Source organism: Thalassophryne amazonica, chromosome 5, assembly GCF_902500255.1.
Source record: "Thalassophryne amazonica chromosome 5, fThaAma1.1, whole genome shotgun sequence".
Lineage (NCBI taxonomy): Eukaryota > Metazoa > Chordata > Actinopteri > Batrachoidiformes > Batrachoididae > Thalassophryne > Thalassophryne amazonica.
The window spans coordinates 25,294,732-25,315,234 of NC_047107.1; the positions used below are offsets into that span (position 1 = coordinate 25,294,732).

Consider the following 20,503-nt stretch of genomic DNA (forward strand, 5'->3'; position numbering starts at 1 on the left):
GTTTATAAAATAGGTAGCGACATTTTTCAAGGGTGGTAATAAATTATGCAAAGTTCTGTGAGGATTTTTAACTCAAGTGCAGGGAATTAAAATGAGAAAGTTCTGTGAATAACTATTGGCAAATTTAGTTGATGCTATGTTTTACAACTGATAAAGTTGAGATATTCCTTTGTTCAGAGCTTGTCTGGTTACCAGTGACTGATTAATGATGACATCAACACCATTATTCACTGTTGTTCGCTAATATACCTAATTTCTCCAAAATATATGTGTATATACATTTTTCCACAAATAACCTAATGAGCAGAGATTAAAAATTGCTCAATGTAAATTCTTCTCACCTACGTTTGTAATCAAACATGCATTGTTATCGCATACATGAAATAACATCTTAAGATATTGCTGAAATGAACCACAACACAGTTGTGTACAACTTTGCATTTTAATGTTATGCTTCCATTATTCTGGTGATAAAGGTAACACACTTTAACACACCTTCAAGTCAGTCCACTTATTTTAGCACTGCTTAAATGAATAGCACTTGAATATGACATTACTGAGGGCCCCGCCCTGTGAGCAAGCATCTTTTTTATTAAATCAGGTTACAAAACTAAAATAAAGTCGCAACACATACATGTGGTCAAATTGCGAAACCTGACCTGTCGATGCAACACAGGAATCGAGACTAAAATGTACTTGTCCAAAGGCATGCAAATACTAGAGCAAAGGTTACGCAATCTTCATCACACCTATAATCCTCATCATCATCATGCCAACACGCCTTCTCTGGTTAGAACCCATTCAAGACAAAGGCAGTGCTCCAGCTTGATGCTTTTTTAAAAGCACATTTTGCTTCTAAAACACAAAGCTGCAAGTTCTGAAACATCTATACTGGAGAATTTGTGTCATAATGTTGGAAATGACTGAGTGTGAAGCTGAGATAAAGGTGTTTAACGAGGCCCCTGGAAACGCCCTGATCTGTTGCGGTCTGTCACTAACAGCAAAACGATCATAACACACACGAGTGAGACACATATGCATTAATATAACACAAATTATACAATTTCAAGACATTTATAATATATGGAGTGGGTCACATCTATATATTTAAATCTAATCAACATATATGTACAAAAAAGTAGGATAAATCACCAATGCGCAAAGGGGAATGTATAAACATGGCACTTTGCAGTCAGTGCTAAACTATGGATTAAAAGATATGTAGGACCCCCCCCCCCCAAAAAAGCATATGGCCTGGTAAAGTGCCATCTGGCATCAGTTCCACTAAACACCATCACTCCCTCTTGCAAAACGTTTTGCTGCTACATACTGGATTAATTAAAAGAAGAAAAAATTAAATTATAATAACAATAATAATAATATAAAAAGCTTTAAAACAAACCCCTCAAAACAGCATGATACAATTCTGAAAAGTGACATATTTTCTACACCGGGTGTGGTGCTGCATATTTTAGGTTCACAAACTTTGCTAACAGAGATTAGTGGACAATGCATTTTAGGAATAGGCCAGATTTTCTGACATCACAATGGGGTAAGAATTTGAAAGTCTAAATTGCTGAAGCCATCTGACATCACATCCTTGTGTCGTGATTTAAGCTGAACAGGATGACAAAACCAGTGTGTGTTTTCTGCAGGTTTAAATGCAGTGACACCTGTTTGTAGCAGCGCTGCCTATGTCAAAATGTGAAGGAGTGCAGTCACAGTATGTAAGGTGTCGTGTAACTATGCTGACATCAGACAAAATCTAATACTGATTGGAAGGGAATGTGGGCATTACAACAGAGCAGGGGAGGCAGTTCGACTAAAGGAGGAAGATTGAAGGACTCAGACCGGTGGAACATCCAGGCACTGCTTCACTTTCTACTCAGTATGAGCTGGTGGAGGCCGTGGCAATCCTTTTTCCCGATGTTACACCCTAGAAATAACAATCCACAAATAGGTGACACTTAAACAATTCAAATGTGAGACAATAATTTTAAGACTCTAATAAGAAGGTACAGTATTTTTGTGAAATCCAATGCCAGATTTATAAGAAGCGCACACTATAATCAGGTAGATCAATGGGATAGGAGTGAGCTACCGTTACAGTGGGTTTTAGAGATTACTTCAGTTTGAGTCTAAGGAAGAGAATTTTAGAAATTTTTATATTGAGAAGCCTGATTTATTTTTGTATCTGAAATGCCATAAACAAATTAAAATGTGTGAAATACCAAGGGGCTGAATACTTTTTGCAACCCACTGTTTGTAGACCTGGATTCAATTCCTGGTCTATGCCATTGGACAAGACACATCATCTGCATTGTCTCAGTCCACTCAGCTATAAAAGGGCACCAGCCTTGGCTAGAGGGGTAACCTGAGATAGAGTGCCGTCTCATCCTGGGTAAGTCAGACCCTCATCCGCTTTGTTGCTACAGTATCTGGATACAAGCACCATCACCAACGGGCCTCAGGACCAATATAGGACTTAGTTCTTTGTATTTTCTGTACATATCATTTAAAGTATTATGAAGGAGGCACTAAAGTAATTCAAGTAAAGCTTTGTTTCATTCATGGAGTCATCACATCGAAGGCAGTACACAGACGATATTTACTGATGCAGCAAGAGATGAGTTTTGGCACTGGCATTAAGAAGGGATCAGAATGTCCATAGAAACCGTTCCTCATGCAGCGTAATCCTCTGATCTGCTGTCCATCAGTGTGCTTAGTATGTTAAACACACGAACACCACTCCCAAAGTATGGCTACAGTGCGTCCTTAAGGGAGGACTAACATAGCAATGGAGACAAAGTTTTTGATCAAATAGAACCGGTGTGTACAACCATGTTATAATTGTTAACTCAGTTCCTCAATTTAGACTCTTTTTACACTTGGACTTTGCAGCCAATTTGTATCCCTTTGAATTAAGTGGGATGAGAAACTGAAGCCAGTGACTTTTTGCAAGTCATCCAGCTGCTAAATAGTGGAGCAGATAACTGTAACAATTGTTCATTTCTGGAAACAAGCAGTGAGAAGATTCATATATACATAAAACAGCATTGAAATCAGCTCCTAACTACTATCATAATTGAGGTTAGGGTTCAAAATACATAAATATTATCTGTGTTTACAAAATGTGACTGTGAGCACACAGGGTGTATACCCTGCCTCATGCCCTATGACTGCTGGGACAGGCTCCAGCCCCCCCGTGACCCTTAAATGGAGTAAGAGGGTATAGGAAATGGATGGATGGATGGACTGTCAGCACAAAGCTGTGCCTCAAATACATGAAGTCAGATTTCCAATAGTTTAAAAATCATCAGGGGAAATTCTTGTTTTTCTCCAAGTTGAATGAAATACAACTCACCCAAGACCAAGTGCAAGAATATGTGAGATGAGCAAGGAGGGGATTAAGATGTTGAGAAACTCAGCAGAGAAGATGCCACCTTTCTTCATGACCCCAGTCTTTCTCATACTCAGGGACACGGAGCGTCTGGGGTGCCTGAAGTGGAACTCCCTAAGAGGAATCATCAGTGAGCACAAATCTTTATTTCGGCAGTGAAGATGACATCTGTGAACATGGCTGGAGGTCCATCTGCTTACTTTGGTGGAATGTTTTCTGGTCGACTGGACCAATCGGCAACCCAGTCTACTTCCTTTTTCAGGAGAATATCTTCGTCTTTGTCCTTCTCTGGACCATCATCTTTGCCCTGAAAATGTGGAGGCACATAATTAGACTTTAGATAAAACATTTAAAGAACATTAGAAGTGAAATACAACTGTTTTTACATTTTACCTGACTGCCTTTGGAGCTTGGCATCTCTACGTCAAATGTTATCTGACCCTCATCCTGATCTGGAGTTGGAGGCCTGTACGGACTGAGTCCATACAATGCTGTGATTAAAGCAAATCTAAGAACAACAAAAGAAATAAGGGCCTGGATTTGACATTTACCTATCACAGGAGGAGCTACTTTGGCTGGATTCATGTTGTGCATCGAGGAGGATCTTCTCCATATCACCATTGTGGATAGAGGAGGATGATGGGGACATGCTCCAGTCCTCCCATCAGGGTTTCATCACCCTCAGGAACAACCTCCAAGGTCTGCAGGGTTTGGCTCATGGCAGCATTTTGCATTTATTTGGTCTGCAGCAGGTGTCATGAATAGGTCAGTCTGCAAACTCTGGGCTCCTGTGTTCCCATTCAGCTCTAGTTCAACCCAGGAGCCTTAGTAAGACAAACGTCAAGAGCAGAAAAGTCATGGGATGGGGAGGCAAGGACACTTTACACAAAGTGCTTTTCAAACCCAGGAATCCCATCACACTGCCAAACAAAGAGGTCTAGAGGTTGCAGGAATAAATGGACTGCATTTATATAGCGCTTTACATTTATGCCTCACATTCACCCCGATGGTCAGAGTGCTGCCATACACTACACACCGGGAGCAATAGGGGATTAAAGGCCTTGCCCAAGGGAAGGCGGGATTTGAACCCATGATCTTCTGGACTCAAGCCCAACACCTTAACCACTAGACTATCACCTCCCCTGTTGAGGCATTTCAGGAGATCTGAAATGCCTCAACAATTTAGTGGTTTGCAAAACCAGAACATCAACCTAAAATGTGTCTTAGCAGTGGCGGTTTTTAGTACGGGCGATGCGGGCCGCTGCCCGGGGCGGCATTTATGGGGGGTGGCACCGTAGGCATGAGCACTAAAAAAACAAAAACAAAAAAAAACATCACCACCACAAATTGGTTTTCTTGTCGCAAATTGGTTTTCTTCCCAGGCTCTTGCCTGGGAAGTAATTCAGTGTAGAACCTCCACTGGTCCTTAGCACTGCTACCTCACAGCAAGAAGGTCGTGGGATTGCTTCCCGCCCTTTCTGTGTGCCCTGCATGTTGTCCCCTTGTCTGTATGGGTTTCCTCCTAGGGATGTGAATCTTACAACAACTCACGAGTTAATTTGACTCCGATTCTTGGGGCGATGATTCGATTCAGAATCGATTTTCAATTAAAAGAGCTGAGAAATAGTTATATTACTTAAAAAAATGTTTATGTTTAAGAAAATGCAGCTTTACAAGGTTGATCAAGTGATTCTAGATGTAAATTTACTTATTTGCTTTGCTTGTTCGGAGTTGGCTGGCAGTTTAGCGAAACGCTGGTTAGTAGTCGGCAAAGACCGCTGCTCCACTTCTTTTAGCTCTGGGTGATGGCATAGCATGTGGGCTTGTGGATTTGAAGTGTTTCTGAAGTACTTGACTTTCATTTTGCAGATTTTGCACACTGCATAAATCGTGTCAAGCTCCTTCTCAGTGTTGCCGGTAACGCGTTACTCTAAGTAACGCGTTAACGTTACTTAGAGTAACGCGTTACTCTAATCTGACCACTTTTTTTAGTAACGAGTAATCTAACGCGTTAATCTTTCCAAATCAGTAATCAGATTAAAGTTACTTCTCCATGTCACTGTGCGTTACTATTATTTTTCATTGTGGGTCGATAGCAGCATTAAACTTGGTCTGTGGGCAGGGGGTCGGGGTTCGACTGAACTGCCCACTTTAAGCGAGCTGTGAGCTTTTCATCCACGCTTTTTTGCAGCTGCTCGACTCGTCCTCACCTCTTAAAGCGCGGTGATCAGCATACCTGCACTGAGCTTTACAAAGACATTTTTATACTTTTTTTCCTCCTTTATTTAGAATTCTGAGCTGAGCCGCTCTGTATCTGGTCATTAAAAACAGCTGATCCTCGGCGACGCGTCAACAACTAACACTGTTTTCCACTCAAATGCACCTAAACTCTCTTTCTGAGGACCACATGATGTGAAAACGCAATAAAACTTTCTTACCTGTAAATCTGGTCATGTTTTCTGCATAAATAAATGTAATCCATTCTTTGTGCTCAAACGCCAAAGCAGGGGCGAATCCAGATGGAATGGGGGCGTGGGGCAAGGATCTGCCCCCCTCACAACACCCCTAGATTAAAGGTCCAGTTTTGAAGCCGTTTTTTACTACAACTACTAATATTGCTTAAAATAATAATAATTTCGACAAGTAAAATGTTTAGAGAGAATTTAAATGTTAGAAAAATGTTAGAATTTAATAGTTACATTTATAAAAAATGTAGGTTCGAAATTGCAAGTTTTACTGTTACAGTGCTGTCAACAGTTAAATATGAGGTCAAGAAAGAGGTCTTTATTTTACTTTTTATAAAACAAGTATTTATTTTCATTGAAGTCAAGAAAGGGTGACTATAAAGTGAATTTTGGCAAAACAGGTATCATTGTCATGTTGAGGTGGCAGAGGGTTGTTGTCAGCAGCTGGGAAAAGTAACTAAAAAAGTAACTAGTAATCTAACTTAGTTACTTTTACAATTGAGTAATCAGTAAAGTAACTAAGTTACTTTTTCAAGGAGTAATCAGTAATCGGATTACTTTTTCAAAGTAACTGTGGCAACACTGCTCCTTCTTACGCAGCAAATAATAAAATCCAAAATGCACCCAAACATTTGCCTTCAGCAAAGACGGTGCTGGCTGAATTAGCTCTTTGTCCGCCATGCTAAGCTGCAGCTCACGAATGTTTGAAGAACGCCGGACCCTCCCCTCGCGGGGACGCTGTAGTATGGCGGCCGTTGCCTGACAAACAGTACACGCAGCGAGTAAGCAAGAAAATGTTAAAAAAAAAATGCTTTTTAAAAATCGATTCTTGGACATTTTGGATCGATTCAGAATCGTAATAAATAAGAATCGCGATTCAGACGTGAACAGATTTTTTCCGGCACCCCTATTTCCTCCAGGCACTCCGGGAAAATTAGTTTCCTGACATCAGTGGTTGGTCGGTATATAACACACAAGTAACTAACGTGTGGTGGGTTTTACAAATAAATCTGTATTTGTAAATATGTCATTTTTTTTAATTGTAAAAAAAAAAAAAAAAAAAAGGCAGTTTAAAACTGAAAATTCGGTTTGTTAAGTGATTCAGCACTTTTAGTGAATATGTGGCAATTGCTCTTCACACTGCCATGAACACTGCCATCTAATGGATGGCCAGTAGATGGCAATTTTCCCATAATGCACTGCAGCATGTGTGTCTGTCAGTGCTTAATTTGTAAAGTGGGAGGTCCCGGAGCGCAGAGGATGGGTGGCTCCGGTGCAGAAAAACAAGAAGGGGGGGCATGCGAACAATGCTGTGCGCCACACTTAAAATAAACTGCACACCCACACAAACACGCACAAACACCTTCACAAATGACACTAACATCCTGCCTTTTCCTCAAAAATTACTACATTTATGTTTGCTGTCTGTCTCTGTACGTTTCTGTCACTTTTGCGCTCTTTTTCATACTTTTCCCTCGTTTCAAAAGTCACCGAACGCACTTTACCATAATATATGCAACATATAGCATACTGTTGGAAAGCATGGGTTCTTGGCTTGCTGTCAGTGTTGAAATTTTTCAGAGTGAGGGCTTACATGAGAACTTACTGTAATGAGAATCAGCGGCGCACTAGTGTGAAACTTCCGTGTTTTTCCTCTGCGTTATGACATCACAGGCTTACGTTTACCATAATACACCATATATCATTGGACAGCCCTTGGTGTTAGCTTAACAATGCACTTTGATACATATGGAAAATATGGCGTGGGCGCCATCGCCGTAGATAAAGGGATAAATAGCTGGCAGAGCCAACGTCAGAGGTTCCAGAGCACGCGTTGCCCTATGTTTAACCTGCGTGGAACTTCATAAACACAAACCAAATTTCAGACATCTTACATATTTATTACTCTGCAACAAATGGTACAAACTGTTTTGTCAAAGACAATAAACAGGGCATTAAAGAGCAAATTTGACTTTCCACCACAATGACACGAACAGGAAGCGATCGCAGCTCACGTCAATTCCCATTGAAAATAACAGAAAGACAACCTGAGCTTCTCACGTTTACATAAAACAAAGACAATAACAACGTCTAAAAACCCATATAATATATTCACACGGGCTTTAGGCACAATATACAAAGAGATTTATCTTGCAAAATTAACGCTGTTGTTCGCATGCAGCGGTTAAATTGTCTCAATGCATTTCTCAATGTCATTGACATTTTGCAGAAGTTTCGTGAGTTTTCTGAAATTTTGTGAGATTTTGCAGAATTTGAAACCTCTATTCGGTGTTTTGCAGTTGTGAATCTCGCGCCACCTCGCTGTCTGTGACTCACACGAGAAATCAGTTTCAGCAGAGTTCCGGTGTCACAGACCGAACGGTCCACCCAGCCTCCACTACGCATGCGTCATTTTGGTGCTCGGAGATAGAGTCTCTTCACCCAAAGTGATCAAATGGATTAATGGGATTATTAACCATCAGATGACAAGGTAAAACTTCTTAAATCATTCGAAACTCAGTTTTAAGCAGAAACAAGGCTGTTTTAAGCAGAAATGAGGCAATACTTGGCGATGCTTTGAAATGACTGACATGCAGTGAACGCATCAGCTTGCAGCCCATGTAGCTCTGATCGCTTCCTCCATCTTTTATGATGAAATAATGCTGAATTTATGTGGAAATGATTGTTGTACAAAAGCTTCAGATATCTGTCGCTGATAGATGATGACTGGAGTGCAGTTTGAAGCAGAAACGAGGTGATAATCAGTGATGCATGCACAGTGAAGGCAAGGTGGACCGATTTTTACACGGGACCGTTCGGTCTGTGAAACCGGTTTAGGGCACAACATAAACAAACGCCGTGAAGTTTGGACAACATCGGGGCACAGCAGACGTTCATCACAGGTGCTACACCTCCTCTACATAACCCTCTCAACTTGGGAGAACGTGTTATCATCATAATCATCCATGAATTCACTGAATCAACGCCATCCACGTCCTCGTTAGTCATCGTTTACATGCGCTGTGAGACGCCAGACCAAATGGTCCTCCCCTAAAAATCGGTCCGCCTTTTGCATCTGTGTCATTTCGGACCACAGCAGCACGTATGAGAAGGAGTCTCTTCGCCCAAAACAATCAAATGGATTAATGGGATTATTAACCATCAGATGTTAAAGGTAAGCCCTCTTAAATCATTCTAAAGTCAACTTTAAGCTAAAACAAGGCGAAATTCCGTGACGCTTTGAAATGTCCGACGCGCAGTGAACGCATCAGCTATCAGCTCGTGTAGCTGCAGTGCTCTGATCGCTTCCGCTGCCTTTTATGATGAAATAATGCTGAATTTATGTGGAAATGATTGTTGTACTAAAGCTTCAGATATCCATCGCTGAGATAGATGATAAGTGGTGTGCAGTTTGAAGCAGAAATGAGGTGTTAATCCGTGAACCACATTATCAGGGGGTACCGATTTTTAGGGGGACCATTCGGTCTGCGACACCGGGACTCTGCTGGCACTGCAGTGCATTCTGGGAAATGCAGGGGGCCGCCAGGGGGATTATGGGAAACGTTGAAGGTTTAACTACCGAATACGGTGAATAGATTCGTTGGGGGGGCTCCTCATTAGCAATCCCATGGCCCCGCCCCTAAATTGCATCATCACTCCTTTAACAGTGTCTACACCTGAAAAAAAATTGAAGATTTCAAATTAAAAATTTCAAGTCAACATTCATGATTGCTTTCCACTGCATTAAAAAGCGTGTGCCTAATTTCTGCTCCTTGACCTAAATTCCCCCCAACACTCAAATCAACATACTGTGGTGGCATCCTGCCCCGTTTTTCACAAGCCGGGTGGATCTATATAACCTACAAAAGCCAGCACAGAATGTATATATAAACAAATAAATAAAAAGTAGTCTCCAGCCGTGGGTCTCTGGGCGCGAGCCGCAGTGCACAGAGATCAGGTTTGCACTCTCAACCACGCCTTCGTTTACCTTTAACAAAAACGGCTGTGAAAGCACTTCACATTTAATGAAACGTGAAGCCTGATAAACAGCAGAACAGAACACCAACGTTTATTTCGTTTTTTGTCTCGAACTTGTTTTCATTCTCGATAAACCCACCCTACACCGACTCCCTGAAGTGATTGGCTACCGATGCAATCAATCAATTTTTATACGCAACTCTATTGGTCAAGCAACATCAACATCATGGTCCGCGGCCTCCACCCCTTTGAAATAGGAAATTCAAGATGCGAGCTAACTTTTACAATAATACCGTGATTTAACGATTGTTTTCTACAACGCGAGCACGCGTGACAGACTGGTAAAGTACGGCTGTCACCATGAAGCTTGCAGAAAGTAAATAAAGTACGCACCATTAAGGCCGGGCTCGTCGTTATTGTTTCGTTGAGCAGCAACGGTGGACATGTTGACTCTGCACCTAAACGCCACACCAACTCAAGTTTGTGCGCATGTGCAGAAATCGTCCCGTTATTTTCTTCATATATATTCTGTACCCGTGACAGGCTTTTTATTTAATTAAGTCATTAATTAATTTTAGTCTAGCATGATGCACTCAGAACCATGAGAACATGTAAAATTGCATTACCAAAATACACCGTTTAAAGGCTTCACATGGCAAAACAAACAAACAAAATAATAAAAAACTTTTTTAGCTGCCTTAGTTAAATATGGTTGGTTTATGTTAAAATTCCTCAATGTCTGACAGTTAATGACTGTATGTACTGTAGAAACTGCTCCAACACCTTTGGGCTTCTGTGACGCCCATTCTGTTGCACTCCCACTTTGATTGATTAATTTGCAGTTTAAAACATGACACTTTACAATATTATTTATAAAACAACAAAGTACTGACACATGAGATAAAGTGGCTATGATAATACAAGAAAGTTAAATGAATTATTTGCATGGCCCTGAATTGGGGGCTATTGGAGTGCTGGTCAGGTGGTGGCTGGTTGGGGGTGATGCGGGGTGTAGTATGCTGTGGGGCTGCGGGGGGGGGGGCTCCACTTTTCCATTACCCAATCCCAACTCCCCCCCACCCCCCACCCCCCCTTCCACTGCAGCTGTTTGGTTGGCTGACCTTCTTGCATCTTCATCATGGTTCCCATTGGCTTGTGGGATTCCCAGGTACTTGTAGCTGTCCTGTATGTCTGCTATCCTGCCTTCTGGTAACTCCACACCCTCGGTCCGGTTCCCCTTCCCTATCTTTGCCACCATTTGGCCACACTTATCCAACCAGAATGACATCCCATCCTATATCCTCACTGTAGATTCTGGTGAGGTGCCTTGTTGGCCTCCAGTGATGTCTTCCACAGTCCCACTGAGTTCCTGATGAAGGTTATCCGTGCACTGTTAGCCTTGTATAGTGCCAAGCACTCCAGTATCCATGTGTGAGGCATTGAGTCATAGGCCTTCCTGTAGTCAATCCAGGCTGTGCTCAGGTTGGTCTGCCTGGTCTCTGAGTCCTGGTGTACTGCTCGGTTAACCAGTAGTTGGTGCTTTGAGCCTCTAGAATTGCTTCTGACGTCCTTCTCAGCTGTGCTCATGTGTTAACTCATATGCCTACTCAACTTGGTTGCTATGACACCTAATTGTAGCTTTCATGTTGTGGAGAGGCAGGTCATTGGCCGGTAGTTTGAGGGTGCCATATCAGGTTTGACTGGCAAAGCAGGCTGGACACAAATGCAGGACGCAGAATCGCAGATACACACCTCTGTGGTTTAAAACCATTTACTTGAGATGTTAGCTGGAGTTGGTACATAGAAAGGCAGTCCAAAATGAGCAAAAAAGATCAAGCTTGGGTGTGGTTGAGGCAAGACAGGTGGGTGGTCAAAGAACACAATGAGGCAATGAAGGCAAGGCAAGGCAAAAACACACACACACACACACACACACACACACACACACACACACACACACACACACACACACACACACACACACACACACACACACACACACACACACACACACACACACACACACACACACACACACACACACACGAACAGAGCTAGAAGGAAGGCACATCAATCTGGCAAAGGACTCCTGTGCCGGTGGTTTCAGATCACTCACTTATTAAGTTTGAGGTGCCCCCACCTGTTGCACCCATATCTGGAGGTCGTACCTCTGGAGCCTACCGGTGCTGGACATGGATGCCTATGGATTACAGACCCAAGGTGGACTCTATTTCAGTTTCAATTAAGGACTCTGTTTTGTTGCTATTCTGTTTTTCTGTTTATGTTTTCCAGTTCTTCTGTTTGTTAAGAAAGTCGTGTGCAATGTCTAAAAACCTTGTAACTGTTAGAATGGCCTAAGCAGTGGAGTACCCCTCTGGTTCTGGTCTGCTTGAGGTTTCTTCCTCATTATCATCAGAGGGAGGTTTTTCCTTACCACTGTCACCTGTGTGCTTGCTCAAGGGGTTAGTAAGGTTAGACCTTACTTGTGTGAAGTGGACTGAGACAGCATTGTTGTGATTTGGCACTATGCAAATAAAATAAGTTGAACAACAGCATCTCAATAATGTTTGGCAAGACACATAATATTCACTATGTATCTATGTTGCGTTCACACAAATGACATGGATCTGAGTGCTGATTCACTAACACTAAATTTTTAATCAATATTGTAAGATGGTAAAACGTGGCTGTACATTAGGCAAGTCATGATCCTCAATTTACCGAACCGTTGCAAAATACAAGTGGTGCACATTCTTAAATATAAATTGCCTGTAAGGGGCAAGTCACACGACTGTCAGTCCATTTTATTTTCACCAAAAGTTAATTTCTTAAATGACCATCAGCAAGATGGCACCGCAGACAGTTGCCTCTGTGTTTTGTTGCACATTTCTTTGTTTTTGTCTGTTACTCCTGTGTTATGCAACGGTTCGCGGATCTCATTCCCCCCACTCTGAGCTCTTGAAGATCAGGGGAATAACGGCAGCAGATTTGTTTCCCCTTTTTTTTTAAAGCCTTTAGTGGATTTGTTTGGCATTTTGGCCAAAGGTGTCCTCACCTTGGCCCGCGCAGTGAAATGCTGCAGGAGGGGGGAGACTAGCAGGAGCGCTTGTTCGGCTGCACCACTGTGCCCACCGTACACCGCTACCAGGAATATTCCTCTCCAACTTGCGCTCTCTGCAAAATAAACTGGTTGAACTACAGTTACTGGTGGGAAAAAACTGAGATTTCACCACATCTGCTATTTTGTGCTTCACGGAGATGCAGCTCGGTGGATCGATACCGGACTCTGTGCTGCAACTGGCAGGCTTCCAACTTTTCAGAGTGGGGCGAGATGTAGCACTCTCTGGCATAATGAGGGTGGTGGAATGTGTTTTTACGTCAACAGTGGCTCGTGTAACGATGTAACAGTGATCTAACAGCACTGCTCACCTGATCTGGAAACTTCTTTTATTAACTGCAAACTGTTCTACTCGCCCCGTGACTTCTCCTCATTGATCCTGACATCACACTACCGGCTAACGTGCATGAGTCACAATGCATGCTCGCCGACCAGATACTGTGTGTGAAGCAGACTAACCCGGACATATTGTCCTAGGTGACTTTAACAAAAGTAATCTCTCCCACGAACTTTCCAAATACAGACAGCTGATCAAATGTCTGACCAGAAAGGAGAGAATTCTGGATCACCGTTACACAACTATGAACAATGCTCATCATGCTGTCCCGTGTGCCGCTTTGCGACACTCTGACCAAGCCATGGTCCACCTGAATCCTACCTACAAACAGAAATTAAAACTCTGCAAACCTGCAGGGAGAACATCTAAACAGTGGAGCATGAAGTTGTGGAGGATCTATCGGCATGTTTAGAAAAAAATTGACTGGGATGTGTTCATGACTGCCACCAACAGTCTGGATGAGTACACAGATGCTGTGACTTCATATATCAGCTTCTGTGAGGACTGCTGCATTCCATCATGAACCACGGTGAGGTATAACAACAACAAACCCCGGTTCAGTCCTAAACATAGACATTTGAGGAGGTAAAAGGAGGAGGCTATCCAGAGCAGGGACAAGGTCAGGTTTAAAGACTCAAGGTACACGTTTGGGAAGGCGGTCGGGAGGATAAGCGGCTGTACTGAGAAAATCCAGCTTCATTTCTCAACCAACGACTCCAGTTCTGTCTGGAAAAGTCTTGCACAGATCACCAAGCACAAACCAAACCTCCCCCACTCTGCCAAGGACCCTCGTTTAGTAAATCAATTGAATGAGTTTTACGGCAGATTTGAAAGACAACGGGACAGTCTTAAGCCCCTTTCACACCGGGCCCACTTTGAGTTGCATCATGCGGCGTCATGACGATGTAACCTAGTGCCGAGACGATGTAGCTCAATGCCAGAACACCGTGACGGATGCAAAGGACAAAGCGAGTCACATGCCAAAAATTAAACATGTTTAATTTTTTCTGCGTCGAGCACAGGATACAGAAAGGAAGTAGTTTCAACGCAAGTCAGGGCAAAGCGATGATAACTCAACGTGACTGGAAGCCACACCCTCACAATACAACATTACCCAATGCCAATTTATGATTCCTGCTGTGTTCTATTGTTCCTTAAGTATAAATCATACAGGATTGTTAACACAAACCTTTTATACATGTACACAATACAGTAAGACTACACCGCACATGTGAACAATTAAAAGGAAAAAAAAAAGCTCAGATTGCAGCCTGACTGCACCTTGTCAAATTCTCTCTGATTGTGTTAAAGTCCATAAATAAGTCCTGCTCACAGACTGACTGCCAGAGACAGGACATGTCCACATCCAGTATAAACTCCGGACTTCTCCATGTCCACTCACTGACGCCAACACGCGAAAGTCGGCTGCAGCTCCCGGTCACAGGAAGGAAGATAAACTATAACAGAACTCAGAGCGCAGACCTGCAGCTCAGCACAAGACAGAGAAACTAGAAGAGAAATCAGAGTGCGCACAGACTGACTGCAGCAGAGTCTGTCTGCAACACCTCCTCTGCATTCTCACCTCCTCTCTGTCCCCCTGTAGACATTCCTGCATCGTCATGACGCCACATGAAGCAACTCGAAACAGGCCCGGTGTGAAAGGGGCTTTATTACCATCCCCAAAGACAACCAGCAGCTCCTCCCCCACCACCCCCTCTCCATTCATGAGAAAGATGTCAACAAGCTCTTCAAAAAGTAAAATCCATGCTAATGCCCCTTTCACACCGGGGCTGCTCCCAGTTGCTTCCTGTGGTGTCATGACAACGCAGGAATTTCTGCGTCAGGTGCGCACAGCAGGGGGCAGAGAGGAGGTGAGAACACAGCCTGCAGGTTCTCTGCACAGAGAAGTCAGAGTGCACAGTTTGGCTGCAGACAGACTGTGCACTCTGACTTCTCTTCTAGTTAATATTTGTTCTTGTGCAGAGCAGCAGGGCTGCGCTCTGAGTTCTGTTATAGTTTATCTTTCCTCCTTTGACTGTGTTCGTGCGTGCCCGTGCGTACGCAAACGAACCGCCCGTAAGCAAATGTGGAGATGTCTGTAGTTCTACTTGATGTTGACATGTCCTGTCTCTGGCAATCAGTCTATGAGCAGGACTTATGTCCTTTTTTTTTTTTAATTGTGATGAGAGAGTTTGAGCAGAGAACAAGGAACTAATGCCTGCAGCCAGACTTTTTTTCTTTTAATTGTTCACATGTGCGCGCGTGAACAAACCGTCCATGAGTGGACTAGAGATGTCCGGACTTTTTACTGGCAATCAGTCTGTGAGCAGGACTTTTATGGATTTTATTTAAACACATTTGTGAGAGAAGAAGCTGCTGCTGCCTCACAGTGCCTCTCTTCACCAGACAGCTCCACACAGAGAAGGAGCTGAGCTGCAATCAGCATTTTTTTCTGTGGTCTTTTTTTTTTAAGCGTGTAGTTTTTACTGCATTGAGTACATGGTATAAAAACAATCTTGCGTGATTTATACTGCGGGAACAATGGAGCATAGCAGGAATCATAAATTGGCGTCGGGTAACATCGTCTTTTGAGGGTGTGGCTTCCGAGTCACGCCGAGTAACGCCTCTTTGCCCCGACTTGCGCTGGAACCACTTCCTTTCTGCGTCGAGCACAGGATGCCAAAAAAAATTAAACAGGTTTAATTTTTTGGCATCCGACTTGCTTTCTCCTTTGCGCCCCTCATGCCGTTGTGGCGCCGAGCTGCATCATCTCGGCACTGAGTTGCTTCCACGTGGCATCGTCATAATGACTCACAGCGCAACTGGGAGCACCCCCGGTGTGAAAGGGGCTTATAAGCAGCTGGACCTGACTGTTTCCCCATCTGCGTTCAAGAACTGTACAGACCAACTTTCCCCAGTGTTTGCAGACATCTTCAAAACCTCACTGGAGACACAACAGGTGCCAGCATGCTTCAAAGCCTCCATCATCATTCCCATCCCCCCAAAAAACAAAGAACTTCAGGACTTAAGCCCCTTTCACATTGGCGTATTCGTACAGCTGCTTATTGTGGCGTATCGTCTACGCCGAGTTGAGCAGCTCTCTGCCCACTTTTAGCAGCTCTATGTCGAGTTTTTGCTCCATACGCAGCAGTATGTTGAGGGCTACGCACGTAGGACGGAAGAAATTAAACATGTTTAATTTTCTTCAACGTAGAGCGCTGGACAGTTTTAAGCAGGTCTGCGCAGCACAGCGTTACTGCAAGCAAGTCTGTGCAACACAGCGCTCCTCTACACAACCAAAAACTGAGTGCTGCATCCAGAGGAATCAGAAGAGGATCACACAGCTGCAGCACCTCTGTGTGTTCAGAACAGGGAACTGAACCTCAACTCAGAAATCCAGAAACAGAACAGAAACAGCAGGTCGGTCGCTTGCTCGCTCTCTTTCTCTCTCTCTCTCTGTGTGTCTGATCAAACCTGTGACTTTAAAATAAAAACGCCATCGCTGCATGTAGGTGCGATCATCACATGCCCTGATCGATCAAATCTGATCAAACCTGAAAAGATCTGTGACGCTTTAAAATAAAAGCCTCGTCGCTGCATGTCAGTGTGATCATCAGATGCCGATTGATCAGGTCTGATCAAATCAGCGGACCTGATTGGAGCAGCTGGAGCTTTAAAAGTTTAAAGCGCTTCTTTCACGGCAGCCTTTACCACAGCCAGACTCAGCAGCATCTGTAAAATGATCCACCAAGACAAAAAAAATAATAATAATAAATGACTGTTTCTGACGTGCACCACACCATGCTGTAGAAAACAGAGTGCACATCCACAGAGGCAGAAAATAGCAGCTTTGGCTACATACGTGGCAGTCATGAAGCTTTAAAACCGTCATGGTACAGTCCAAGTGCATTGATGTGTTCTGCACAGCCGGCAGGAGTGAACCGGGTTTAAATAGCGGCAAGGTACACGCGACTGTATGCACACATTAAAAAGCGAACACACGCAGCTGCAAGCAGATGTATGAACACGGAAAAAGGCTGAGTATGCATGCATTTCGGGCATATTTAAATGAAACAACGCCGCAGCTCTACGAATACGTCAATGTGAAAGGGCTTTAATGACTACAGACCCGTTGCCCTGACCTCTGTGGTGATGAAGACCTTCGAGCGCCTTGTCCTCACCAGAGGTGTCAAGTAACGAAGTACAAATACTTCGTTACTGTACTTAAGTACACTTTTTAGGTATCTATACTTTACTCCTTTACTTATTTTCTGCCTACTTCTGACTTCTACTCATTACATTTTCACACAAGTATCTGTACTTTCTATTCCTTACATTTTTAAAACAAACAGCCTCGTTACTCTTGGCTTCAGTTTAATGTTTATATATATATTTCACGTCATGTGCGCCTGTAATCAACTTTTCTGCAGCACGGCTTTGCTTTGAACAGTGAACCAATCCAAGCAGTGGTTCGCAGATTGAAGCAATGCTTCGACCTATTGCTTCGTTTATTCTTTCGCTTAATTTTCCCCCGCTAAAACCCTAAAGAGCCTACTTCTGTGAGTATTATTTACCTTTTCTATGTTAAACCGATCTGTTATGGTCTTCTGAAACAGTTGATAGATGTATTTTATAACTTAAAAACGGGAGCGACGCTAACGCGTTAGCATGTCTATGGCGTTTTCAATGTTAAAAGTTAGCATTAAGCAGCTCTCGTCACGTTCGGGTGCATTTGTTTTCAAATTGTAATATTTGTTAAATTTATTTTTGCTTACATATTAATAATCTAATGATTATTATATACAATTTTAGAGAGAGGCAAAAAGAACCTGAATAGAAACACAACAGAAAATATAAAAGCAACTAACAATACATACATAAATAAATGTTTCCTGTGAACACCTAGTGACTCTTACACCTCCACTTCATCCCTGTCTTATTTAATGAGTTTGTTTCGGTCAAACCATATTTTCAATGTGTTAATTTCTTTAGTTATTTCCTCCAGAACTATCTGCCAAACTAGAAAACTGCTGCATCCTAGTAGAATACTCCTGGAATGCATTTGAATAAGGAAAATTGTTTTGTTTGTTTCCTTCACTAAATGGATGCTGCACTCACTCCAGTTTATTGTCTGGAATAGTCCCAGATTGCATTTCAGAGCTTCTAGAATTGAAACATTTTCGTGCAGGTGGTGTTGGGGGGTAATTTGGGGTTTTGGGCCACATGTAGAACGAATCAGTTTTTAAATTAAGCTTTCAATTCATATAGTGGCATCTACTTTTTTTTTTTTTTTTAAAGGTTACTTTATACTTTTATACTTTAAGTAGGTTTTGGAGCACATACTTTTTCACTTTTACTTGAGTAAAGAGGTCAAGTTGATACTTCAACTTTTACCAGAGTGTTTTTAAACTGCAGTATCTATACTTCTACTTAAGTAACAAATGTGTGTACTTTTGACACCACTGGTCCTCACACACCTCAAGGCCATCTCTGACCCCCACCTGGATCCCCTGCAGTTTGCCTACAGAGCCAATAGGTTGGTTGACGACACTGTCAACACAGCCCTCCGTTGCATCCTCCAGCAACTGGACTCCCTAGGAACCTACGCCAGGATTCTGTTTGAGGACTTCAGCTCTGCTTTCAATTTGATCATACCCCTGCTGCAAGACAAGCTCTCTCAGCTTGGTGTGCCCGACTCCACATGCAGGTGGATCACTGACTTCCTGTCCAACAGAAGTCAGCACTTGAAGCCTGGGGGGGGGGGGGGGGGGGAGATACCCTCTACTCTTCTCCCTGTACACCAACAGCTGCACCTCTTGCCACCAGTCTGTAAAGCTTCTGAAGTTTGCAGATGATACAACCCTCATCTCTAATGTGGACGAGTCTGCTTACAGACGGGAAATTGACCACCTGGTGTCCTGGTGCAAACAGAACAATCTGGAGCTCAAATGCCCTCAAGGCAGTGGAAATGGTTGACTTCAAGAAGAACACAGCTCTGGCCAACACCATCAGCCTGTACAACTCCCCAGTCGCCATTGTAGAGTTCTTCCTTTACCTGGGGATCACCATCACCCAGGACCTCAAGTGGGAGCTGATCATCAGCTCTCTCACCAAGCGAGCACAACAGAGGATGTACTTTCTGTAGCAGCTAAGGAAGTTCAACCTGCCAAAAACAATGATGGTGAACTTTTACACTGCCATCGAGTCCATCATCTCCTCTTCCATCACCATCTGGTACGCTGCTGCCACTGCTAAGGACAGGAGCAGACTGCAGCATATCATCCACGTAGCAGAGACGGTGATCGACTGCAGTCTGCCATCCCTCTGGACCTGTACACCTCTAGGGCCCTGAGGCAAGCAAGGAAGATAGTGGCCAATCCCTCTCACTCAGAACACAAACTTCTTGTTACCCTCCCCTCTGGCAGACAGCTGAGGTCCATCAGGACTAAAACCTCAAGACACAAAACAGCTTCTTTCTGTCCGCAGCTATACTCATAAATAATACAAGACCCCCATTTACACCCCCCCCCCCCCCACCAAAATACAGAATGATCATCCCTGTACTGTTCATCTGCATGCCTGCACAGCCCCATTCCACCATATCCATTCGACAGTAAGCTTAGCTTTGCCCATTTGATTGACTCCTTTACTTCTTACAAAAGTATTTTTTTCCCTTTTTTTTTTTATTGTTTATGCACCTATTACTTCTTACAGAAGTATTTTCCTTTATTATGCACCAATGACATCAAATTTCTTGTATGCAGAACTTGCCAATAAATTTGATTCTGAATAAAAAATTGAGGCCTTGTAAATTTGAGGTTTTGTTGCCATCTAGCAGGCGATGTCTAAATGTTAGAAATGTGTGATTTTTCGGCAGGCAGAGCTTTGACCTCCCAGTATTAATGGATAAAAACAATTGAGTTTTATGGTTCTTGCATTTTACCTTATAGACTAAAGGAAGGACCGCAATTTCATTTGACAAACAACTTACAATTGTGAGTCTAATATATAAAGCTGACCGTGTGTGTTCACTATGCACAGCCACAGTAATTAAGCAATCCACACTAAACTTGCTGTGGTCACTGGGGCCCTTAGGTTGAAAGCATACTTGCACCAACACACATACGGTCAGCCTTGTATATTAAATCAACCTGCTCACTGGAGCCCTTATTTTTGCAGTTCACGTGGTCCTGAGGTCAGGTAAC

The 20,503-nt window shown here is 43.0% G+C and overlaps 1 long non-coding RNA gene and 1 pseudogene across 1 annotated transcript; one reads left to right on the plus strand and one right to left on the minus strand.

The window, feature by feature from the left end:
- Positions 1-366: 366 nt before the first annotated feature.
- On the plus strand, positions 367-19,443 carry LOC117510202. The gene is made up of 3 exons (XR_004560644.1): positions 367-789; positions 5,197-5,202; positions 19,428-19,443. It is a non-coding gene; the product is annotated as an uncharacterized LOC117510202 (long non-coding RNA).
- On the minus strand, positions 3,334-10,353 carry LOC117510201 (annotated as a pseudogene).
- Positions 19,444-20,503: the final 1,060 nt, after the last annotated feature.